At 42.8% G+C, this 25,588-nt stretch overlaps 1 long non-coding RNA gene across 1 annotated transcript; it reads right to left on the bottom strand.

Annotated features, from left to right (window-relative positions):
* LOC108158373 lies at positions 1–25,588 on the bottom strand. The gene is made up of 3 exons (XR_004474511.1): positions 25,063–25,588; positions 5,797–5,857; positions 1–439 (listed from the first exon to the last, which is right to left on the bottom strand). It is a non-coding gene; the product is annotated as an uncharacterized LOC108158373 (long non-coding RNA).

The raw sequence follows: 25,588 nt of genomic DNA, 5'->3' as shown, positions 1-25,588 counted from the left end.
TTTTATTACAGAACTCATTAATTATTTCCGGGATACGGACTAGAATATGAGCTTCAGGATCTGAGCATGCATAAGGAAAGTGTTTTTGCCTCGACTGCCTGCATCTCTAATGCATTTGTCCGCTGCGCCAGAGCACAATTTGAATATATTTAGGATCCACAGCCGACATGTTGATTTCAATACCATTAAGGCACACGCTAAGCTAAGCATATATATGCATATATAGACAGTGAGCGAGGGGTGGGCGGGCAGTTGATGCAGTATTCTATATAATTGTGTAGTCTCACATTTTGCGGGGCTAAAATGCATGTAAATTGAATTTTTAATTATTTTCCTGCCCGCATCCTTTGACAATCACAGCGGGACGCTGTCGTTTGGCCACGGGAGCGAGGCGAGGCGGTGTCCGTGTCCGTGCTGTGTCCGTGTCCACGTCCGTGTCCTGGCAATAAAATGAAGTTCGAATTTAAATAAAATTTAACCAGAACGCTAGGGTAGTTGTGTCAACTATAAGATATCTGTTAGTGCGAAAATATCTTTGATATCTTCTTACAAAGCCATCTTGTTGTCTTGTTTTTGGCTGAAATACCTAAGGTTTCGGAACAATTTTTGGTGGATGGGTACATAATCAATTCAAAGCGGCCTATAAACATATGGACACCACTGAATTTTCCATATACCCTATTTACTTCAGAGGTATCAGGTATAGCATGCTGGTTCACACACACACAAGAGCCAGTTCAACGCCCATGCCCCACCCCCCGTCCATTGAGCGCATTTTAGATTGCCAATCAAAATGCGGAACAAAATTATAACAGTCGATGGGTTAGCGAAGGACTAGATATAGATGGGACCGCGGCACCTAACATATTTCCCATCAACGACTAAGCAAATAAGAATATTAATGGTTTTTTCCAGCCATTGGGCAATATTTTGTACCCTCTAATGCTTAATATACATACATAAACCTGAGCGGGTTTATCGATTAGGCGACATACCACCACATTTTTTCCTCCCTCCCTCTCTCTTTCCCACTCTTGCTGTAACTTCCCTCTTTGATTAATAATATCTGTGGCTTGCATGAAATTAAAATTGGCGACATTTTACAAATTTAATTTTTGATTTTATTCCAGTAAAACAAGTTGTAATTAACATGTTAATTAATAGTTGGGTTGGCCCGAGGGACGTATGAGAATATTTAATAAAAATCTGTTGCATAATTCTAGGCTGCTCATTAAAAAATAAGTCCTTGTTGTGTTAATATTAATTAGTTTTGGCTGCCTGAAAAAAACCGGTTCGGCAACTGCAGGCAAACAATAAAAATTTCATTGTAAATTTTAATGACAATCAAAGTTGTGGTCGTGGGGAAGAGTTTATTTTTCTGCCCAGATCAGGCGGCATTCCAGCTGTCAAAGTCGATGGGGAAGGGGAAGTAGAGAAACCTGCCGCGGGCGGGGTTGAGAAATATTTGTCATTCTGGTCATAGTGGATCACGGAAGTAGCCTCGAAGCCTCGTTGAATCCAATGGCGGGGGCTGCAGAGACGAGGCCAGGTTTCATTTCATCAGGCTATGGCATTCCTGAAGAGATAGTGAGAGGGTGCGCTGGCGAAAGAGAGATACTGTAAGCCAAATTGGCCATTGGCATTTCACTTTAAATTCTCCTTGACTTGCCCTCACACACACTTGCCCATGCCTCGTGCCCATCCATGTTGTTCTTGGATGTGGGATGTGGGAACGTGAACTGCATGTCTGGTCTGAATTGCGGGCAGGGCAAGGCTTACCTGGTCGACAGCATCAACCAAGGAGCCATGCAAGGAGCAGCAGGTCTGCCACAACTGCCCGCCACCCAAGGCTACAACAGGCAGCGCAATGGAACGGAAATTAAAAAGCGGAAAAAGAAAACAGAACCGGAACAGGAACCTCTAAACCGGCTGTGGCTTTAGCTGTGGCTGTGGCCCGCTCTGAGCTTCGACTACTGCACCTTACCCAAGCCCCACATTACAATGAATCCTGGGGCATTAATGCAAACAAAACTTACAGTTGTTGCTCAAGCACACAGATGCACAAGGAGGAAGTGACGCATGTGAGAAGACGATACCATTTCAGGCAGCGGCATCCTCCATCTGAGCTTCATCCTCATCCTTAGCACCAGCTCCATCCCCCTTCTCAGCTCCAGCCAGCAGCTTTCTCTCTCCGTGGTGAAGATGGCTGGTGAACGCGGGCCGAGGTCTTGATGTCAGGATAATGATGCCCTTTCAGGAGTCACAAGTTTCAACGACAACGACTGTCAGAGCCAGCCTACCCTTTCCGACTTGATGCTCTTAACCTCCTGGTCCATTGTTAATCCCGCTGGGAGTAACACACAGAGATTGATGGCTCCCCAACGTCTTTCACTCAATGCAAGGAAGATCTCTAGTTTCACCTTCAGTGGCTTACACCAAGACCAACTCGAACAACACTGTCTACAAGACCATTTGATGATGAGATTCGTTCACAGATTTTCGAGCTAAACTATGGAGGCGAGCAAATATTGCTGTAGGTTTTCTTTCATAGAATTAACTGCAGCATTGCAATGTCATTGGTGTAAGTTTTGAACCCATATCGTATCCCATATCCCATATCTACGTCTCACTCTCTATCACATTTGATGGGAAGTTGGAAAAGCAATTACTTTTTCGTTGGAAATTTTTGTACTTCGTAAACATTTAATTTCCAATTTTAATTTGCTTCAATGCTCTGACGCACACAGAGGGCAGCAGCGGGTGATGAGGCGGAGGCAGAACCAATCGACATTGGACCCATTGGACTGCTAGCTGAGGTCCTGCCGCTGCACCAAACGACCTGCTACTCATGTGGCCCAGCTCTGGCTGTGACTCCGTTTCTCATTTACATTAAATAAATATTGTACAATTGTATTGAGCAGCTGGCAAAGATGAGGAGAGGCCCCATCCACATCTTCAGCCCTGTAACGAGGGGGAACGTTGTGAGTTGCTGCGGACACCGCAACTCTACAGTTATACCCGATACTTAGTCAGTATGGCTCTCCTCCGGCAGACGCCGCTAATATTGAACGACACGACAAAGAGTGCGTGCGAGAGAGACAGAAAATCAGTCTGAGCGAGACGTCGGGCGCTGCGTAGCCAGTGCAAAATGATTTGTTTCTTTTGGCTATAAAAATGATCTGATCTGATCCAGATTCAGCAGTCTGATAGATATGATCATTATCTATGATTCTGTGTTTTTAGTTTTCTCGTATCCTCAATATTGTGGATGCAACAGATTTTCGTCTTTTGTGGAGGCGGAAGGGGGTGGGGCGAAATTTTGAGATAAACGTTTTAAAGTGAGATCTAACAGGAGTGCGGATACCAAATTTGGTTACTCTAGCCTTAATAGTCTCTGAGATTTGTGAATATCCCCAGATTTTCATCCTTTGCGGGGGCGGAAGGGGGTGTGGCGAAATTTTGAAACAAACTCGTCTCGGTCCGATATATTAGGAGGGTGGAAACCAAATTTGGTTGCTCTAGCTTTTATAGTCTCTGAGATCTAGGCGCTAATGTTTTACTCTAAGCAAAGCCGGCTATGCTACGTGTGTGTTAGAGAGAGACAGGGCGAGAAAAAATGAAATTGTTTTCTTGATGCTGGCTATAACAATACTACGATCCAATTCAGATTCCGCAGTCTTAAAGATATGGTCATTCTCTACAATTCTACGTTTTTGGTTTTCTCATATCTTTAAAATTGTGGATGCCACAGATTTTCGTCCTTTGTGGGGGCGGAAGTGGGCGGGGCGAAGTTTTGAAATATTTTTGTAGCAGTGACGTATCACAGAAGTCTGGACCCAAAACATCGTTGCTCTAGCTCTTATAGTCTTTGAGCACTAGGCGCTGAAGGGGACGGACAGACGGACGGACGGACAGACGGACAGACGGACAGACAGACAGACAGACAGGGCCCAATCGACTCGGCTATTGATGCTGATCAAGAATATATATACTTTATGGGGTCGGAAACGATTCCTTCTGGACGTTACACACATCCACTTTTACCACAAATCTAATATACCCCAATACTCATTTTGAGTATCGGTTATAAAAAGCCCAGTGAAATGAGCTCCCACCCATTTGGTTCTTTGCATTTCGGTTCCAACTTCGTCTTGCGAGAGGCTTCCGCTTTGGTTTCTCCTCATCTTCATTCTCATTCTGATTCCCATTCTGCGAAGGTAATATAAGCTCCAACAAATAAAAGAATTGAAATTGTTTGCCCTTGCCGCCACCCCAAAAAAAATCTCCAATGAATAAAATTGAAATTGAAACATTTTACGGTTCGATTTCAGTTTATGGAAAATGCATGTTGCACATGCCTCTCGCTCTGTATGCAAATGCAGCGGAGTAATATCGAAATTTGACAGCAATCAAAATATTTCGAAGTGTGGGTACCGACAAATTCTTGTTTGCACTCATATGTATATATATTTTCTTCTCAAATTAAAAATTTTCATTAAGTTTTCTTGAACATAATTTCTGGCAATATTTTTGCAAATAGTAGCAGTAGAGGAACATTGTTGAGAAAATTGTACACTATTTACCCAAGTTAAGATGCGTCTGACAAGGTGCGGAACGAAGCGTTTTATAGCTCTGACAACAAACTTTCAAGTCAGGTCCTTTTAGGGTTCCCTTCCTTATTACCAAGTCCAATACTATCAAGTTTCTTTCTTATAAGCCGAAATTTGCATAAAGTTTTCTATGTAATTAATTTTTTACAATGTTTTTCCAGTTGTCCGCATACAAAAATGGATGCACAGACAGAGCTACTCACAACCAACCAGATGTCATCCTTTTTAATGGCTCAGTGGAGTCCTGGATTCAGCATCCTGGATGACTTGTGATGTGCAAATGTTATCCTGTCTCTCGGGCTGTCTGCCTGTCTCTATGTCTGTCAGTCTCCTCTCCACATGTGTGTTTATAATTTACTTTACTTTCTGACAAAAGGATTTTAAAACAATTATTTTAGTGTTTTTCCCACACACATACACACAGATACAGATACAGAGACAGACATTACGTCAAATTGAGTTTTGTTTCATTGGGAAAATGTGAAAATGTGGAAATGATCTGACTTTTGCCAATTTTTGGCTTTTAAATGCAATTTTTCTCTTCATTTAACATTTGCTATGGCATACATCTCCATACGTGTTTCTGTGTACAAGTATGTACGTCTGTCCATTTATAGATTGTGGAAAATCGACAAGTTTATTTAATAAAACGCAAACACAAATGCAAATCCATTACAAATTCATTGTAAATAAATACCAAAGTGCATCAATGCATAGACACAATGTTATTTCAAAAAAATTATCTCAACCATGTAATGCAAATTTTTCAAGAATTACACTGTACGACGGTCCTCTTGTACTGTGCTCTCGAGACAAAAATTAGGTTGTAGGCTGTTGGCTGATTAGATCACGTTATATTCGAAGTTAAACATTTTTCTACCAATTTTTACACTTCTTCAAATCGGACTTTTTTTCAGTCATGAGAATAACTGACAAAAAAGTTTTATTTTGTCGAGTGTCTTAGACAAAATATACAAATTAGATTTCAAGTGAATTATGCCAAGTCAATTGGATTCAATTCGCATTTTGGAAATGGGAAATGCTAAACTTTAAATATGTACATATATACTTAAATTTAAAAAAAATCGGCATCATGCACCATGATTTGATCATTTGAGGGGGAATAGGTGTATATGCCTATATTTGGTGTATAGGCATTGTGGTTTCAGCCACTAGTGGTACTCACAGTGAAACTCATCGGTGTATCGTTGGGCCCAAGATGACTTTGACGGATTCATTTATATACGCTGTGTAATTTAGAGGTTGGTCAGTTTAAATGTATGTATATATATAAAGAGAAACACATTATCCCAAACTCATATTGCTCAGTTTTCAAAATCTTCAGTTACTTTACAAATTTACTCATTGGAGGAAGCTATTTAGTTACTACATTAATCAACACAATGATAAACGAGATATGAATATGTGGATCTAAACAGCTGGTTCTTAGAGCAGCAGCGTATAGATTTTTATGTGATAATGATAAAGGCAAACGGGAACTTGCACTTGAAATTTAACTTGAGAAACACGGGAATCAAAATAAAACAAAAATCTGCTGACAGCAAGAGTGGTTCTGAGGCAATGTGGTTTAGGCTAGCCTAATTACTCAATCCTTTGTAAATTTTCGTAGGTTGGTGACGATTATGTCCTCCGGCTTTTTTGAGATCGGCAGGTTCAAACTGAAGTTCGGACATCCAGCAGTGGTGTATGGTGGTTGGTCTTTCACGAGCCGTAAATGATTTCCGATATTGAGCTAGCCCAACGTCAACGGTTCAGCCTTCACTTTGCCGCCGTGGATGTGCACTGCACTAACTCCCAAACGGTCAGCTTTGTTGTTTTAGTAGTTGATACCGTAGATTGGTTGGCCGGCTTGGATGTATTAAGATTTTCCAGTACCCCTATTCCTAAATAAAACTGTGTCAGAACCTTATCTTTCCACGGTGGACTAACGTACCTTTGCTTCTTTCAAGAATTTCACTTTATTTGCACTTTTCCCTCGGGTAGTTCAGCTAACGCCAAATAAACAGTGGATGATTGGATAATAGCGAAAAATTGGAAGTTATGTAACTCCACGTGTCTTCACCATTAACTCTGCGATTGCTATCACGAAAATCTATATATACGTGTGCCGTTAGTGAAACTATGCAGGGGAATGATTTCACATGAATAAAGTCTATTCGCCTGTACCTATTGCATTCCTAAGCTGAGCTTTAAGCTTTAACATAGCTGTGCAATCGGATGATCTTCTGGATCTCCTGCATTCCACCAATTTCTTCGAGCTATGCTAGCGAGGGCGGTATGAAAAGTATCTTTCTAGAAAGTGTACCTAACTTGTTCGACCTTTTCCTTTTTCTTATGATTTTCGAATAGTTGGACACTACAACCACAGATAATGAAACAAGACCTGCTCGAAGGTACATTATCTGAAAAAAATGCTGTTATTTATTCTTCACCTGAATATCTTTGAGATGAAAAACTCCAATCTTTTTCCCTGCTGGGTTCACCAACTCATAATAATAGGGGCTTCTTTTTTTGAGAACCTTTGCAGAAATGAAAACCGGAACTAACTTCGAACTAAACTTCTTACTCGCGTTGCTCTGGGTAAAGGTACGAGCAAAAACCTCGTCACCCGTTTTAAGTTGTACGTTCCTACTCCGTAGATTATATTTCTTCGCGTTAAGCTCATGTGATTTATTTATGTTTTTCTTAGCGTGTTGTCTTGCCAGTTGTAACAGATCGGAGTGTTCTAATCGGACGTCGTTGCTTAGCAGATCCATGTTTCGCAATAGGGTATAATCTTCTCCGTTCAGAATCATGTTCTGACCAAAAACAAGGAAATAAGGTGAATAACCAGTACTTCGATGCACCGCTGCTCTAAGTGCACCATTGATAGCGTTCAAATTAGCGTCCCAATTGGAATGGTCACTTCCAATATAAGCGCGGATGGCTGCCAGAACCGATCTGTTTAATCGTTCACTAGCATTGGCCTGAGGAGAATATATAGCCGTACACCGATGTGTAATGCCAAAACTTGTAAGAAAAGCTTCGAAAAAACTAGATTTGAACTGCGAACCATTATCCGTTAGAACAACTTCCGGCACTCCAAAGGTGTCGAATATGGAGCTTTCCAGGTATTCAAACATTTTTGGCGCCGTGAACTTCTTTAGAGGGCTAAGAAAATGGAATTTCGTGTTATGGTCTACTACTATAAACAACCCAATGTTTCCATTTTTAGTACGGGGGTACGGACCTAGTAGATCCATATACAAGCATTGAAAGGGGCGGTCTGATGTTAATGGTCGGCCCATCGGAGGTTTTAACATTTTGGTCGGACTCTTAGTAGATCGACAAATATGGCATTCTGAGATGTACTCTCGAATTTGGCTTACCATTCGGGGCCAGAAGAAATACCTTTTGAGTTTTTCTACCGTCTTAGCCATACCACAATGTGCAGAGCTTGGCGCATCATGTGCTTGTTGCAATACTTCGGGGATCATCGCGGAGGGTACCCAAAGTTTCCAGGATTCCTCGTGCCCGTCATTATCTCTATTGAACTCGGTTCTTTTATAAACATATCCATCAATAACTTTTAAGTCAAGCAGTTTTGACTGATTCTCTTGTATTCGTTGAATCACTCTAAGATATTCCGGCGACTTAAAATGACTTGACTGTAAATCAATCATGGGACTACTGGCAACGAATTCTTCTATAGCAGGTTGGTTACGTCGAGACAGGGCGTCAGCAACAACGTTTTCTGACCCTCGCCTATGTGTAATAGAAAAATTGAATGATTGTATTTTCATCGACCACCTCGCTAGTCTTCCAGAAAGATCTTTCTGCTTCATCAACCATTTTAAAGACGCATGATCCGTTACTACCACAAAATCTTGACCTTCTTTATATGCACGAAATTTTTGTATACCCTTGATAACGGCTAAGCATTCCAGTTCGCTAACGGTGTAGTTCCGTTGGGCTTTCGATAATTTTTCCGACATATACGCGATTGGGAGTTCCACACCCTCACGCTCTTGCGCCAGGACACAGTAAGATAAATTGGCTTGTGAAGACTGGGGTAATCAAAATCGGAGCTGATGTTAAACGCGATTTTAGAAGATTGAAAGCTTTTTCGACATCATCATTCCAAATTATAGACTTTTTGTTCTTTAACAATTCCGTCAGTGGAAAGCTTATGGTGGCATAATTTTCGACAAATCGCCGATACCAACCAGACAATCCTAGGAACCGACGAAACTGTTTTATAGATGTAGGAACAGGAAACTCATTGACGGCCTTTATTTTCCCTGGATCAGTCAGAATTTGTCCTTCTCGAATGATGAATCCCAAATACTTTATTTCGCGCATACAAAACTTGGACTTCTCAATATTAATAGTAAGATTAGCCTTTTTTTAGGCAAACCGAAATTTCCTGAAGCGTGACCAAATGCGACTCGAAATCCTCTGACAGCACAAGTAAGTCATCTAAATATACAAATAAAGCAAAACGGATCGCTTTGTTCGCGAATGCCATTGAGATTTTCATTACTATGAGTAACAGGCATTTTAGCCATTTATTTTTAATTCACTAACACAAAAAAAACTTTCTCGAAACAAATTGCTTATCCCCTAATGTCCGTCTTTCCTTAGCTCATCAATATCTCAAAATACAAGAAAACAGACAAAAACGAGGGGGAACGTTGTGAGTTGCTGCGGACACCGCAACTCTACAGTTATACCCGATACTTAGGCAGTATGCTCTCCTCCGGCAGACGCCGCTAATATTAAAAGACACGACAAAGAGTGCGTGCGCGGGAGACAGAAAATCAGTCTGAGCGTGCGTCGGGCGCTGCGTAGCCAGTGCAAATTGATTTGTTCCGTTTGGCTATAAAAATTATCTGATCTGGTCAAGATTCAGCAATCTGATAGATATGGTCGTTATCTATGATTCTACGTTTTTAGTTTTCTCGAATGTGCAATATTGTGGATGCAACAGATTTTCGTCCTTTGTGGGGGCGGAAGGGGGTGGGGCGAAATTCTGAGATATACGTTTTATAGTGAGATCTAACAGAAGTGCGGATATCAAATTTGGTTACTCTAGCCTTAATAGTCTCTGAGATTTGTGGATGCCCCAGATTTTCGTCCTTTGCGGGGGCGGAAGGGGGTGTGGCGAAATTTGGACACAAAACGGTCAAGGTCCGATATCACAGGAGTGTGGATACCAAATTTGGTTGCTCTGGCTCTTATAGGTTCTGAGATCCTTGATCTCATATTTTGCAATTGGCAAAACCGACCATGAAACCTGTGTGTTAGAGAGAGACAGAGCGAGAAAGAATGAAATTGTTTTCTTGATTCTGGCTATAATAATTATACGATCTGGTTCAGATTTTGCACTCTAGAAGATATAGTCATCTTCTACGATTCTGCGTTTTTGGTTTTATCGTATCTTTAAAAATGTGGATGTGGGGGCGGAAGTGGGCGGGGCGAAGTTTTGAAATATTTTTGTAGCAGTGACATATCACAGAAGTCTGGATACAAAACATCGTTGCTCTAGCTCTTATAGTCTCTGAGCACTAGGCGCTGAATGGGACGGACAGACGGACGGACGGACAGACGGACAGACGGACAGACAGACATGGCTCAATCGACACGGCTATTGATGCTGATCAAGAATATATATACTTTATGCGGTCGGAAACGATTCCTTCTGGACGTTACACACATCCACTTTTACCACAAATCTAATATACCCCAATACTCATTTTGAGTATCGGGTATAAAAACGAAAACTCTCCTCCAGCGCATTCCTCTATTTTAACTAAGTAACTATTATTGTATCTACAACCATCTCAAATTGCTGGACAATGTCCGAAATTCTCCAGAGCATCGTAAATCCAAAACACTTTGAGATTGTTTCCTGTCAAGATTGTTTATTTTGCTCAGCATAGATCTTTAAGGGTCGATCAATCCGGGATCCGAATTGCAATCGCTAAGTCCACCGATCGATTCCAGCCGAATACAAAACAACTTGTTGTGCAGCAAATGTGAAATATAGTAAATGGATGGATTTGTAGAGCTTAAATGGGACTTAAAGAAAACTTTTCGGGCCCCACGTTGGGCGCCATGTTTGTGTAGTGTTCAGTCTTCGCCAGTGAGTTAGGGCCAGAGCCTATTTAGGCTCTAACTCCGACATTGGCCAATAGATGGTTTTTTTCTGACCTCATGTTAATAGGAAGCTAGGTTCGAAGGCGCGCATTCTCGCTGTGCTCGGGTCCAGCTCGTCGGATTGGTCGGGGTTCTTTCTCCCCTAGCTACACAGTTTTCCTGACACAAATCAATATAATGCGCTTCCAAAAAATTAAACAGGATCTCGACGTTAATGTCAATAACCAATAAAGAAAACTCATTTCTACGCTGTTTTTATGTTAAATGTCCCTAACCATAAGAGATTGTATTGATATTTTTTAATCAACACAATGATAAACGAGGGGGAACGTTGTGAGTTGCTGCGGAGACCGCAACTCTACATTTATACCCGATACTTAGTCAGTATGGCTCTCCTCCGGCAGCCGCCGCTAATATTGAACGACACGACAAAGAATGCGTGCGAGAGAGACAGAAATCAGTCTGAGCGTGACGTCGGGCGCTGCGTAGCCACTGCAAATTGATTTGTTCCTTTTGGCTATAAAAATGATCTGATCTGATCCAGATTCAGCAATCTGATAGATATGGTCGTTATCTATGATTCGAATGTGCAATATTGTGGATGCAACAGATTTTCGTCCTTTGCGGGGGCGGAAGGGGGTGTGGCGAAGTTTGGACACGAAACGGACATCCAGCAGTGGTGTATGGTGGTTGGTCTTCCACGAGCCGTAAATGATTTCCGATATTGAGCTAGCCGAACGTCAACGGTTCAGCCTTCACTTTGCCGCCGTGGATGTGCACTGCACTAACTCCCAAACTCAGCTTTGTTGTTTGTAGTTGATACCGTAGATTGGTTGGCCGGCTTGGCTGTATTAAGATTTTCCAGTACCCCTATCCCTAAATAAAACTGTGTCAGAACCTTATCTTTCCACGGTGGACTAACGTACCTTTGCTTCTTTCAAGAATTTCACTTTATTTGCACTTTTCCCTCGGGTAGTTCAGCTAACGCCAAATAAACAGTGGATGATTGGATAATAGCGAAAAATTGGAAGTTATGTAACTCCACGTGTCTTCACCATTCACTCTGCGATTGCTATCACGAAAATCTATATATACGTGTGCCGTAAGTGAAACTATGCAGGGGAATGATTTCACATGAATAAAGTCTATTCGCCTGTACCTATTGCATTCCTAAGCTGAGCTTTAAGCTTTAACATAACTGTGCAATCGGATGATCTTCTGGATCTCCTGCATTCCACCAATTTCTTTGAGCTATGCTAGCGAGGGCGGTATGAAAAGTATCTTTCTAGAAAGTGTACCTAACTTGTTCGACCTTTTCCTTTTTCTTTTGATTTTCGAATAGTTGGACACTACAAGGTCGAACTTCAGAATCCTACACAATTAGTTCCCACAAAAGTGGTATACCCTACCCAAAAAGAGCATCTGAAGGACCACAAAAGAAAGTCGAAAAAACTTTTGTGGCCCTGCCGACAAGGACAGCTGGAGACAGGGGAGAGGCGGGTAGTCGGTCGCAGGAAAGGTGCCTGACTTGCACAGGACTTGGTTCTCCTTATCCCCGTTGTTGTAATTGTTGTAGCTATATCTTTACGTTACGCATTGTTAGCACTTCATAAAACAAATCTCATGAATATTACGGAGACTCTTATCTGCGGCTTCGTAATGCATTTGCTGAGATGAATGGATACGGTCAGGCCCCACACTGCTTGAGATGGCTTCGGGTTATTGCCACAAAGCAGAACAGTGCTCCTGGATCCGTCCCTCCCTCTGCGGCGTGTCCTGTCCGCCGTGCAGTCATGTGCAGAAATTAATTTTGCGATTACGCGTAATTACAGCCCGGAAAAAAGTCAACGATGAAGGAGCCACCGGAGAGCTCAGTAAAGGGCGGGAGAAACTTAATTGCGAGTAAGTGTTGCTTATTACTTATTATCTGCACTTGCGCCTGCCCCATTACCCATGCTCCATGTCGCATCCTACTTCGGCCCACCTTTCAGCCTGCCACTCACGCCGTGGCGGAGGCGTGTCAGCCGCATTGCCGAAACTTAATTGTTAGCTTGCCGAAACTTTTCCACGCGATATTTAACCCTTTACTTTTTGTTGCTAATTAAAAAACTTTTGGCCCCACGCTGGGAACGGTAGGGAAAAAATTGTTAAAATGCGAAAAAGAAGAGCGCAGAACGACATAAAAACGGTTCAGCATAGATATGTATATATATGGTTGTTTACACAAAAGCAATCATAAGCCATGGTGTACGCTGACTTAATCTTCATCCACCCAAGGCCCACTGCCTCTCCGCAATGCTCCGTAGCCATATCGTCACTGTCAACAATACGACATCAAGGGGGTGGCCAAAGATTGGATGGTTTCTGGTGCTCTGGTTTGGGGGTTCTTCAAAGCCGGGGAGATCTGACTGCTTGACGTTGCGTTGAAGTTTCATTAATTAGATAAAAGTTTCTTCTGCTTCCTTACCCCTTCCGTTTCTTCCTTACCACTCTCGCCCTCTACATTGTTAATGACGCCAAGGAACGAGCTGAAAATTATTTGCACACAACAAAAGCCAAAAAGTTTCAGGACCCATCGCTCCCCGCCCCATAACGGTAACCCCCATGTCAGTGGGAAATGTTTCAAAGCAAGAAAGTGGCTCTTTGGGTGGGTGTGGTTAGCGGATATGATGGGTGGAAGGAGGATGTATACGATATTATATGATATTGTCTGTTTCTGGCCATCGGATGATTTGGGAAAAAGAAAACTTCACGTACCTGAGGCTATTCCTTTCCAAAAAAATAGAAATAAAACAGGAACGAGGGCTATACTTTCTACTGTAAAATACCTTCGGATTGGAATCTACGGAAGCCCCCCTCTATATTGTTTTAAAAATAGACGAAAAAACTCCAGAGAGAGTCATTTTCCTCAATGTTTTGGAAATAATTAACCGGTAGCAATGATTTTTGTCAGATATACTATCATATCAATTTGCACAAACAGAGTATACCTTGTAAGATATAAGTACTGGATATAATGATGTAAAAATGAAGGAAACCCCTAAACAAAATTAGGTTTCAATTAAGATGCCACTTTTAAAATAAGAAGGGTGAGAAGCCGGGAAGGGTTACATGGGAAGAAGCTTCAGCAAACAGCGAGAAATAAAAAATAATTATCCACTCCCACCTCGAAGGGAACACCACCCCACCCCATCCCCTGGTGGCAGCTAATCAAGGAGCCGAGCGGAAGGTGGTAGATAAAGAAAAACCGGAAACGACGTACCAGGAAACGCCAATCAAATTAGAAAACGAGGGGGAACGTTGTGAGTTGCTGCGGAGACCGCAACTCTACAGTTATACCCGATACTAAGTCAGTATGCCTCTCCTCCGGCAGACGCCGCTAATATTAAACGACAGAAAATCAGTCTGAGCGTGACGTCGCGCGCTGCGTAGCCAGTGCAAATTGATTTGTTCCTTTTGGCTATAAAAATTATATGATCTGATCCAGATTCAGCAATCGGATAGATATGGTCGTTATCTATGATTCTGCGTTTTTAGTTTTCTCGAATCTGCAATATGTGGATGCAACAGATTTTCGTTCTTTGTGTGGGCGGAAGGGGGTGGGGCGAAATTTTGAAATATACGTTTTATAGTGAGATCTAACAGGAGTGCGGATACTAAATTTGGTTACTCTTGCGTTAATAGTCTCTGAGATTTGTGGATGCCCCAGATTTTCGTTCTTTGCGGGGGCGGAAGGGGGTGTGGCGAAATTTTGACACAAAACGGTCAAGGTCCGATATCACAGGAGTGTGGATACCAAATTTGGTTGCTCTAGCTCTTGTAGGTTCTGAGATCCTTGAACTCATATTTTGCAATTGGCAAAACCGACCATGAAACCTGTGTGTTAGAGAGAGACAGAGCGAGAAAGAATGAAATTGTTTTCTTGATTCTGGCTATAATAATTATACGATCTGGTTTAGATTTTGCACTCTAGAACATATAGTCATCTTCTACGATTCTGCGTTTTTGGTTTTATCGTATCTTTAAAATTGTGGATGCCACAGATTTTCGTCCTTTGTGGGAGCGGAAGTGGGCGGGGCGAAGTTTTGAAATATTTTTGTAGCAGTGACATATCACAGAAGTCTGGATGCAAAACATCGTTGCTCTAGCTCTTATAGTCTTTGAGCACTAGGCGCTGAAGGGGACGGACAGACGGACGGACGGACGGACGGACGGACGGACAGACGGACAGACGGACGGACGGACAGACAGACAGGGCTCAATCAACTCGGCTGTTGATGCTGATCAAGAATATATATACTTTATGGGGTCGGAAACGATTCCTTCTGGACGTTACACACATCCACTTTTACCACAAATCTAATATACCCCAATACTCATTTTGAGTATCGGGTATAAAAACGAGGGGGAACGTTGTGAGTTGCTGCGGACACCGCAACTCTACAGTTATCCCCGATACTAAGTCAGTATGGCTCTCCTCCGGCAGACGCCGCTAATATTAAACGACACGACAAAAAGTGCGTGCGAGAGAGACAGAAAATCAGTCTGAGCGTGACGTCGGGCGCTGCGTAGCCACTGCAAATTGATTTGTTCCTATTGGCTATAAAAATGATCTGATCTGATTCAGATTCAGCAGTCTGATAGATATGGTCATTATCTAAGATTCTGCGTTTTTAGTTTTCTCGAATGTGCAATATTGTGGATGCAAAAGATTTTCGTTCTTTGTGTGGGCGGAAGGGAGTGGGGTGAAATTTTGAGATACACGTTTTATAGTTAGATCTAACAGGAGTGCGGATACCAAATTTGGTTACTCTAGCCTTAATAGTCTCTGAGATTTTTGAATATCCCCAGATTTTCGTCCTTTGCGGGGGCGGAAGGGGGTGTGGCGAAATTTTGAAACAAACTCGTCTCGGTCCGATATATTAGGAGTGTGGATACCAAATTTGGTTGCTCTAGCTTTTGTAGTCTCTGAGATCTAGGCGCTAATGTTTTACTCTAAGCAAAGCCGCCTATGCTACGTGTGTGTTAGAGAGAGACAGGGCGAGAAAAAATGAAATTGTTTTCTTGATGCTGGCTATAATAATAATACGATCCAATTCAGATTCCGCAGTCTTAAAGATATGGTCATTCTACAATTCTACGTTTTTGGTTTTCTCATATCTTTAAAATTGTGGATGCCACAGATTTTCGTCCTTTGTGGGAGCGGAAGTGGGCGGGGCGAAGTTTTGAAATATTTTTGTAGCAGTGACATATCACAGAAGTCTGGATGCAAAACATCGTTGCTCTAGCTCTTATAGTCTTTGAGCACTAGGCGCTGAAGGGGACGGACAGACGGACGGACGGACGGACGGACGGACGGACAGACGGACAGACGGACGGACGGACAGACAGACAGGGCTCAATCAACTCGGCTGTTGATGCTGATCAAGAATATATATACTTTATGGGGTCGGAAACGATTCCTTCTGGACGTTACACACATCCACTTTTACCACAAATCTAATATACCCCAATACTCATTTTGAGTATCGGGTATAAAAACGAGGGGGAACGTTGTGAGTTGCTGCGGACACCGCAACTCTACAGTTATACCCGATACTAAGTCAGTATGGCTCTCCTCCGGCAGACGCCGCTAATATTAAACGACACGACAAAAAGTGCGTGCGAGAGAGACAGAAAATCAGTCTGAGCGTGACGTCGGGCGCTGCGTAGCCACTGCAAATTGATTTGTTCCTATTGGCTATAAAAATGATCTGATCTGATTCAGATTCAGCAGTCTGATAGATATGGTCATTATCTAAGATTCTGCGTTTTTAGTTTTCTCGAATGTGCAATATTGTGGATGCAAAAGATTTTCGTTCTTTGTGTGGGCGGAAGGGAGCGGGGAGAAATTTTGAGATACACGTTTTATAGTTAGATCTAACAGGAGTGCGGATACCAAATTTGGTTACTCTAGCCTTAATAGTCTCTGAGATTTTTGAATATCCCCAGATTTTCGTCCTTTGCGGGGGCGGAAGGGGGTGTGGCGAAATTTTGAAACAAACTCGTCTCGGTCCGATATATTAGGAGTGTGGATACCAAATTTGGTTGCTCTAGCTTTTGTAGTCTCTGAGATCTAGGCGCTAATGTTTTACTCTAAGCAAAGCCGCCTATGCTACGTGTGTGTTAGAGAGAGACAGGGCGAGAAAAAATGAAATTGTTTTCTTGATGCTGGCTATAATAATAATACGATCCAATTCAGATTCCGCAGTCTTAAAGATATGGTCATTCTACAATTCTACGTTTTTGGTTTTCTCATATCTTTAAAATTGTGGATGCCACAGATTTTCGTCCTTTGTGGGGGCGGAAGTGGGCGGGGCGAAGTTTTGAAATATTTTTGTAGCAGTGACATATCACAGAAGTCTGGGTCCAAAACATCGTTGCTCTAGCTCTTATAGTCTTTGAGCACTAGGCGCTGAAGGGGACGGACAGACGGACGGACGGACAGACGGACAGACGGACAGACAGACAGGGCTCAATCGACTCGGCTATTGATGCTGATCAAGAATATATATACTTTATGGGGTCGGAAACGATTCCTTCTGGACGTTACACACATCCACTTTTACCACAAATCTAATATACCCCAATACTCATTTTGAGTATCGGGTATAATGACCACATCAGGAATACCTAGAAAAGGATGCCAGAAACAGCAAGAGCCCTGGAAGCAAAAGGGTTGCAAGTGTGGCAAAGAAATGATGGGATATACGGAAGATGAATTTTTAATTGGTTGCTGTTGCTTTCCGTTTTAATTGTTGTTGACAGACGGCTGACTAACTCGGGATCTGCGACTCTGAACAAGGACTCGTAACTGACTGACGCCGCACTTCACAATCCTTTTTCTTTTGCTAGCCTGGCAACAGCCAGCTTAAATGGAACTTTTAATTAAAGAAATTGCGGTAATTCCCTTAGAAGACAGAGCTATATGCACAGGAAAAAAAATTAAATGCCTCACGTCAAAGATGCGCCCCGCGGGTCAGCACTTTGGTGTGGCTACATCATAACCAAAATTGGTTGCCGGTTGTGGGGGGATTCCAAAGCCAGGATGAACAAAAGAGGCTATGCTACGCATAAATTTGATGTTATTGTTCCGGTTCGACATAGCAACGTGCACATCAAAAGGGGGAACGACCTTTCCAACACCTTGAGGGGATAGGGCACCTCTCATGGTAACGTTTTCATTTTAACTTTCATTGTCTGGCTTCTAATGGCATTATCCAAGGGAAAGGGCTCCAACAATGGGGCTGAGGTGTGTGCTGCCTCCCCCCATACTCGTATTTGTCAAAGGATTTTGAGTAATTAAGTTTTATGCCATTTGCACATCAATTTGCATCCAAAATTTCAAATTCAGAAGATTGTCGGGAGGCCAAACTCAAGTACCTACAGTGCTCTTTGTAGCATTAAGATGTACTCGAAAGACTTTCTTGATAGGTATATCTTAAACAATTATTGAAAATATATGAAATACTCTCAACAGAATCTAAAGAGTACACATTCGAAACGTATAACTGAACATACTAACATAATATACCAATCTTTTTGAAGTCTGTTGACATTGTACGCACCATTAAATCGGGTTTAACTAACCCAAATATTTGGCAACAAACAGCACGCTCAAGAAACCTGTTGATCCTGCCGAAAAAACTGGTCTAAAGAGCCTCGCAAAAAAGGTACTCAAATAATTGAAATTTGTGGCTAACGATGGGGTAGGGAAGGCTTGGGGGGACACAGGTGGTCAAAGCCAACAAGCATAAATGATATTATTTCAGCCATACAATACTTAATGGCAGACAGTGGATAGCTTTGCTGAATTTCCGGTCGAATATGGCCCGATGGATGGAGATGCAAGCCGAGGTTGAAGTTGAGGGAAGCTTGGAATGTCTATTAATCTGAGTGGTTGGGAGATCACCCGCTCTTTCATACATTGTATAAGAAGGTGAGCATATAAGAAATTAACTTAAAAAGTCATTTTCCAGGAAAAGGATGAGCGGAAGAGGTAGATGGAGAGGAGGCCCCAAGTAGAGAGAGAGAAAGAGAGAGAGACCGTAAAAAAGGATTAATTGCATGAGGAGCTGTACACGGAGCTGGCGGCATCAGCTCTCCACATGCCACACTCGACTCCTGCCCCCATGACAACGAGCAGTGCACACGGCCACCAAGTGCATATCCTGGCTTTTTCTATAAGCCATTGACTTGCCGCATCCTTTGGCCAGGAACAAGCCAGGAAGGCAAGTGTGCACTCGTACGGCATGTGGTGGATCCGTATTTTTTAATAGTGTTTCGTGTGCCTCTTGGCGTTAATTTATGCCACAAAATCATTTTATTTTTTACGCCACACACCCGCTCTCAGCACTCGCACTCTCAGACTCTGCCACATGCGAAAATAAAAATTAAAAAAGACACAGAGGCTAGCGATCATGGTCTCAGCTTAAGATACCCTTACCTCTAGCAGTCTAGCGAGATGTCCTTAATAGCAAGGGACCAAGCGTACAATCAGGAAGTCCAGAAGGTAGTATGGAAAATGGGTTCGGAGAATGCTCAATTCCCCTACGCTCCACTCAAAGTCGACATAATCTTTGAAAGGGTATAAAACATTGAAAAATATAAAAAATACAGAGAGGACAGAGAGAGGAAGACGGAATGGTGATGCAACTTGCGTTACATTTGCCCGGAGCCCTCCAGACGCAGTTTTATGTCAAGAGAAAAATGAATGGGAACTATGACATGAAATATGAGCGCATCTTTTGCAGAACACACCGCCCAAACACAGCCAAACTTTTATTAGTTTTCGCTTTGATGCAAATACGAAACAAATAAAAGTAAAATTGGGATTACTCGCCGCCATAGCAAAAACGAAATCGAAAAAAACAACAGAAAAAAAAAACCCGCAAAAATAATTTATTATATGACAAACACGATGATCAGGTGCCCTGATAAGTCGCAGTCCCAATCCGAACATGACAGGCAGGCAGGCCTGCCACAGCTACCTAAAAACAATACTGGACGGAAAGTATTACGGAAATTTCGCACTTCGCTCAAGCTCTGCTCGGTTGTTGGGGTTCGAGTTCATCTCTGGTTCATTATATTTGTGTTCCTCGCAGTAGTTCCCCGAATCACTGCAAATGTTATGCAATCTAAGTCGCAGTAGAATGCTCGGATCCGGGACCTCACTACTCAATTGTCTCTAGTATAGTACGTCTAGAATGCATACAACCATACTCCCATATACCCGTAGTTTGTACATATGTATGTAAGATATTATTTAGAGTATTGTTTATTCGTATTATTATCGCGGTGGCCTGGTAAGTGTGCTTACAAAAGTTCTTAATGTTACGGCTTATTTCTGCTGATTTTCTGCTGCTGCTTGAGTCACGTCCGTATGCTGCTGTTCTCTCCTTTTTACTGCTTCGCTCGGTTCCTCTTCTTCTCTGTCCGCTGTTGATCTGCTTCTGTTACTACTGCTATTGCTGCTTCTGTTACTACTGCTGTTGCTGCTAATCAGCTGTTCCTCTGCTGCTGTTATTACTGCTGTTGCTTATCTCCGCTGCCCCCTCAATAGGCCAGCTGGCCCACTCCTTCTTACACTCGGTCATCCTGATTAGTCATCAGTCCCTGATGACCATGCGTCCTCGTTTTCTACAGAGAACCTCCATAGTTTCATGTTAACATTGCTTGTGGTCGTATTGCTTGGTCCTTCGACGTCTGCTGCCTTCCGAACATTATAGCGTCCGCCTCGTTTCACGTTGGTTATTTCGTTTGGTCCTAAGAATTCGCTGGCCATCTTTCTTCCGGTTACAAATTGTGTTCTACGTATGGCTACGAGATCTCCGACCTTGTATCCGTATTCGCATTTCCGCTTTTTATCGAATTGTTCCTTGTATCTGTCCTGGGCCTGCTGAATATTTTCTTTTGCCTCTTGTCGCATCTTTTGCCTCTCGTCTTCAAAATTATCAACCATCTCTTTTTCTATTAGCTGAAGTATGTCGCTATCCGGTCCACAACGCATTTTTACCCCGATCATCAGCTCAAATGGACAACGCTTTGTAGACACATGAACAGTGCTGTTAATAGCCCTCTGAACTCGCGGTACGAACTTATACCATCTTCCAGGTTCCTCCGACGACAATTTGGAAATGATGCTCAGAATAGATCGGTTTACGCGTTCAATTTGTCCGTTTCCTCTTGGTACCCCTGTGGTGCTCCATATGTGTTCGATGTTCTTTTCCTTGACAAACTCCTCAAAGCTTGAAGATGTAAATGCTGCTCCACGATCGCTTACTATGCGTGCCGGATTACCAAATACATCAGACCACTCCCTTAACTTCTTGAGAACTTCGTCTGCTCCTGTTGTTTTTGTGGGATACATCCATACGAACTTACTGAAGCTATCAACCATTGCGAAGATGTACTTGTACTGCTTTGAAGTAGCATCAATAGGCCCAAGGTGATCCACGTGTATAGTATACAGCGGCTGTGATCCTTTGTCAATTTGATGCAGAAATCCCTCTTTTTTGCCAAGCTTTTTGTTGTAGATTATACATTTTATACAGTTTCCTATGATCTGCATTACTTTTCCTTCCAGATGTGGAATCCAATAGCTCTGCTGTACGGTATGCATTGTTTTTTGAGCGGCAAAGTGTCCTGCGTTGTGAGCGTCGGTTATTATTTCTTTTTCTAATGACTTCGGTATTGCCAGCAAGTCCGTGCCTTGCACCACTTTGTATACGAGACCAGCCTTCAACTTAAAGTTGTCATATGGTTTACTTTTCAAAACTTCGGAAACTGCTTTGATCGTCGTATCCTCCTGCTGGGTTTTCTTAATTCTTGCTGTGACTTCCGAAGATACCATCATGACATCAATTGGGTACCTACTCAGGCAATCATGCTTCAACCGTTCTCCTGGTCTGTGTTCCACTTCAAAGTCGTAGTCCTGCAAGTACAATACCCATTGGGCTACCTCCCGCGGAACGTCCTTCTTGCTTAACGTTTGCTTGAAAGCAGCGCAATCCGTTACGAGCTTAAAGTTGGTTCCAAGTATGTACTGACGAAATTTTTTGCACGCTAGGAAAATTGCTTTGGCTTCCTGTATATAGCTATGCTGTCGTGCTTCAGACTCCGAGGTTTTCTTACTCCAGAATAAGATCGGATGCAATTGTCCTTCGTGCCATTGTAACAACGCCGCTGCAAACCCGTCCTTTGACGCATCAGTGTGTATCTCGGTTTTTGCATTCCTGCGATAAAGTTTCAAGACCGGCTCTTTCACCAATGCTTCCTTTAATGTAGCGAACGCCGGCTGCTCCTCCAGACTCATTTTAAATGGGACATCTTTTCGCAGCAGATTGGTCAGTGGTTTGGCGATTAGCGAATAGTTTCTTATGAATTTACGGAAAAACCCAGTTAATCCTAAAAACGACTGCACAGCCTTTATGTTTTTCGGCATCGGGAACTTGCTGACGGCTTTGGTTTTCTCCAATCCAGGCTTGATTTCCCCTCCTCCAACTTGATGACCCAAAAATGTAATGGTCGACTGCAGAAATCGGCACTTCTTCCACTTTATCTTCAGCCCGTATTCAGCTGCTGCATCAAAAACCTTCTTCAGCTTTCCCAGGCATTCGTCGGCGGTTTCAGCGTGTATAACGATATCGTCCATGTACAGGTCAAGAATGTTTTCATTTATAAGGTTTTGAAATACAAAACTTATAAAACGGATGAAAACTGCTGGCGAATTGCAAAAACCGATAGGCGCACGGTTGAACTCAAAGAGGCCTTCCTTCGTTATGAACGCCGTATATTTTTTGCTGCTTTCTTCCACAGGAACGTGGAAAAACCCATTTTCTAAGTCCATGATGGTGAACACCTTAGCATTTTCCAGTTTTTCCAGCACCTCTTCAACGATTGGAACGGGAAAGCAATCTTTCAAGACCATCTTGTTCAACTGACGATTATCCACGCAGACCCGGCTGCTCCCATCCTTTTCCTTGACAATTACAGTCCGACTGGCGAAATTTGATGATGAGCGTCGTATTATCCAGCGTTGGCCCATTCATCGATCTGCTGCTTGACAACGTCGGCTTCGCTGATGGCCACTCGACTTGGCGAATGTCGAAACGGCGCTATTTTCTCGTCCGGTACGATCTTCAGCATGATCGGGCACACTGCAGTCTGCTTCTTTTCAGTAAAGTCCTGAATCATTGATTGGACGGCATCTCTGAACTGCGATGGAATGTTTATGTCAGTATTTGCTTCGACCACGTTGTAAATACTTATCTGTTTGGTGTCCTCAGTTTCCTCCCCCGGCAGGGGAGAAAACTTATATCCTCCTGGCGTTGATGTCATTGTGAACTTGGATATAAAGTCGTGTCCAAACAACAATTCGCATCCGACGGCATGATCGGCCACCACAAGGAATTTGTGTGCCAGTCGCATTCCATCGATCTCCACTTCTGCCGTAAACTGCCCAGCGGAGCGTGTGATGTTGTTTCCAAGTCCCCTCAAAGTTGACGAACTGGCTTGCAGATGGATACCACTCATTTTGCCGAACACTGACATCTTTAATAGGGAAACATCTGCACCGGTGTCTATGAGCCCCTTGACTTGCACGTCGTTAATTTTAAGAGACTTCAGGCGTTTTTCCTCATATGCAACGTTTACGGCAGCAGCACTCGGGCAATCCTTAGACATGTGTCCAGTCTGATTGCAGCGGAAACACTTTAATGCAGCTCGGCAATCCTTGCGTAGATGCTCCTGGGATCCACAATTGTAGCAGTGTTGCTTCCTTTCATATTTGGTGAAATTGGACTTCTTTCCGAACGGCTGTGAGTCTTTTTGTTTCGGGGCCAAACCCCCATCAACCGCGAGCGTTCTTTCGTAGATTTCGTACTTCTCTCGCAGCTGCTTGTATGTGCTGCATCCATACAAGGTGTACTTATAATCCGTTTTTAAATTCAGTCCGTCGACAATGTATCGAATCACCGACTCCGTGTCTGTTGTCCCACGTGCTGCAATGCGTTTCATCTGTAGTATATATTCGTGAAAACTTTCGCCGTCAATCTTCACTCGCATAGACAATTGATTGTGAATTTGCGCACTGCATAAACGCTCACACTCGAACTCCTGTAAAAGTGACGCAATTGGCCGTACTCATACACTGCTGTGGACTCGAGAAAAAGAGCGGCTGTACCTGTCATTCTTGCTCGGGCTTGCACGTATTTTTGTTTGTCATTTAGTCCGTATGCTTCAGCGTTTAGCTCGAAGTTAATAAACCACTGCTGTACCGACATATTTTCTCCGTTGAATTCTGGAATAATTTTGGCAAAATTTTCCACTACCAGCTTTGCATCATTTTTCTTGTCTATTTCATCAGCATTTATTTTCATCGAGAGCAGTTGAACCAGCTGTTGGAGCGTCTGTGTGTTTTCTTCTAGGAGTGTTGACCTCATCGCTTCCTCGTTCGCGTTTTGCTGCATATTCCCGGCTGGTGGTTCACTTGTATTTTCCATTATAATTCTACTGCGCAATACTCTTGTGGGCAGCCGGCTTGAAACAACCCTTTTTTCTCGGTTCTTCTTTTCACCCACTCTCTGTCTCGCTTCCTCTGCTTGCGGCTTCTGAGAGTCTAATGCGCAGTTTTTTTGCACCGAATTTTTGCTTTTCCGTCTCGCTTCTTCTGCTGCCGGCTTCTGAGACATGAGACACACAATTTTTGATTTTTTCCACTTTACACAGGCAGTACGCGACTGGTTGAGCCCCCAAATGTAAGATATTATTTAGAGTATTGTTTATTCGTATTATTATCGCGGTGGCCTGGTATGTGTGCTTACAAAAGTTCTTAATGTTACGGCTTATTTCTGCTGATTTTCTGCTGCTGCTTGAGTCACGTCCGTATGCTGCTGTTCTCTCCTTTTTCCTTTTCACTGGAATTGGCATTGATGGAATTAGGGAATTGCGATGTGGCAATGACAATGAAAACAAGTGGCGACGATGAGCAATGCACTCTGCCAATGGTTGAGAATGAGTATTATGTTACAGTGATCAAAATATTCTCTTATTATTTTATCTTCTACCCCAATCTTAGACCTTAGACCTAAGCTACTCGGACCTAATCGTACTCCTCGGATATCAATGCAAATCAAAGCATTATCCTTAGATACTAATTCACACGCTTTTAAACTCTTACGAATCGAACCTCTTTGGTCTCTTAGTCAGGGCCTACCATTACACTACATCTTTATATGCAAATAGAAAATCTTACCCCCAATCCCATGTAGCGTGTGTATCCACATTTCTCAATGCCGCCTTGCATACGAATTCATTCAACTCAAGAACACTGGCCCAACCGTACTGTCCGCGTGCGGATCGGAGCGGGCCCCGACTATAAATAACTCGATGGAATAGGCATTCAAACATTAGCAATGAAATCATGTATAGCATAGCTGAGGAAAACAATAATAAATACATCCAACTAAATGGACCTCGTGTCCGTGTCCATTCGATCCAATGGAAGATATAGTATCTGTTCGGTGAGCGGCGCAAGGTCGTTTATTTTTGTTTATAACTTTTTGGAACTGTGCGATCGACTAAATAGAAACCGAAAATATCATTAAATATATTTATAATCGAAGCGTTCAGTACCAAAGATCTGAAATTCTTGTCAGCTCTGAACTTGACATTGAAACAGTCGGGAGGGAGAACCCAGAGGGTGATCTCTCCTCCCGCTAAGAGATAAGATAAGCTCTGCTTTGAGCTCTTCGATCCGCAGATCCGCAGATGGCATCATC

This window comes from Drosophila miranda, assembly GCF_003369915.1.
Source record: "Drosophila miranda strain MSH22 chromosome Y unlocalized genomic scaffold, D.miranda_PacBio2.1 Contig_Y2_pilon, whole genome shotgun sequence".
Lineage (NCBI taxonomy): Eukaryota > Metazoa > Arthropoda > Insecta > Diptera > Drosophilidae > Drosophila > Drosophila miranda.
Note: the sequence above shows the minus strand (reverse complement) of the source record. Positions and strands in the feature narration are given on the sequence as shown.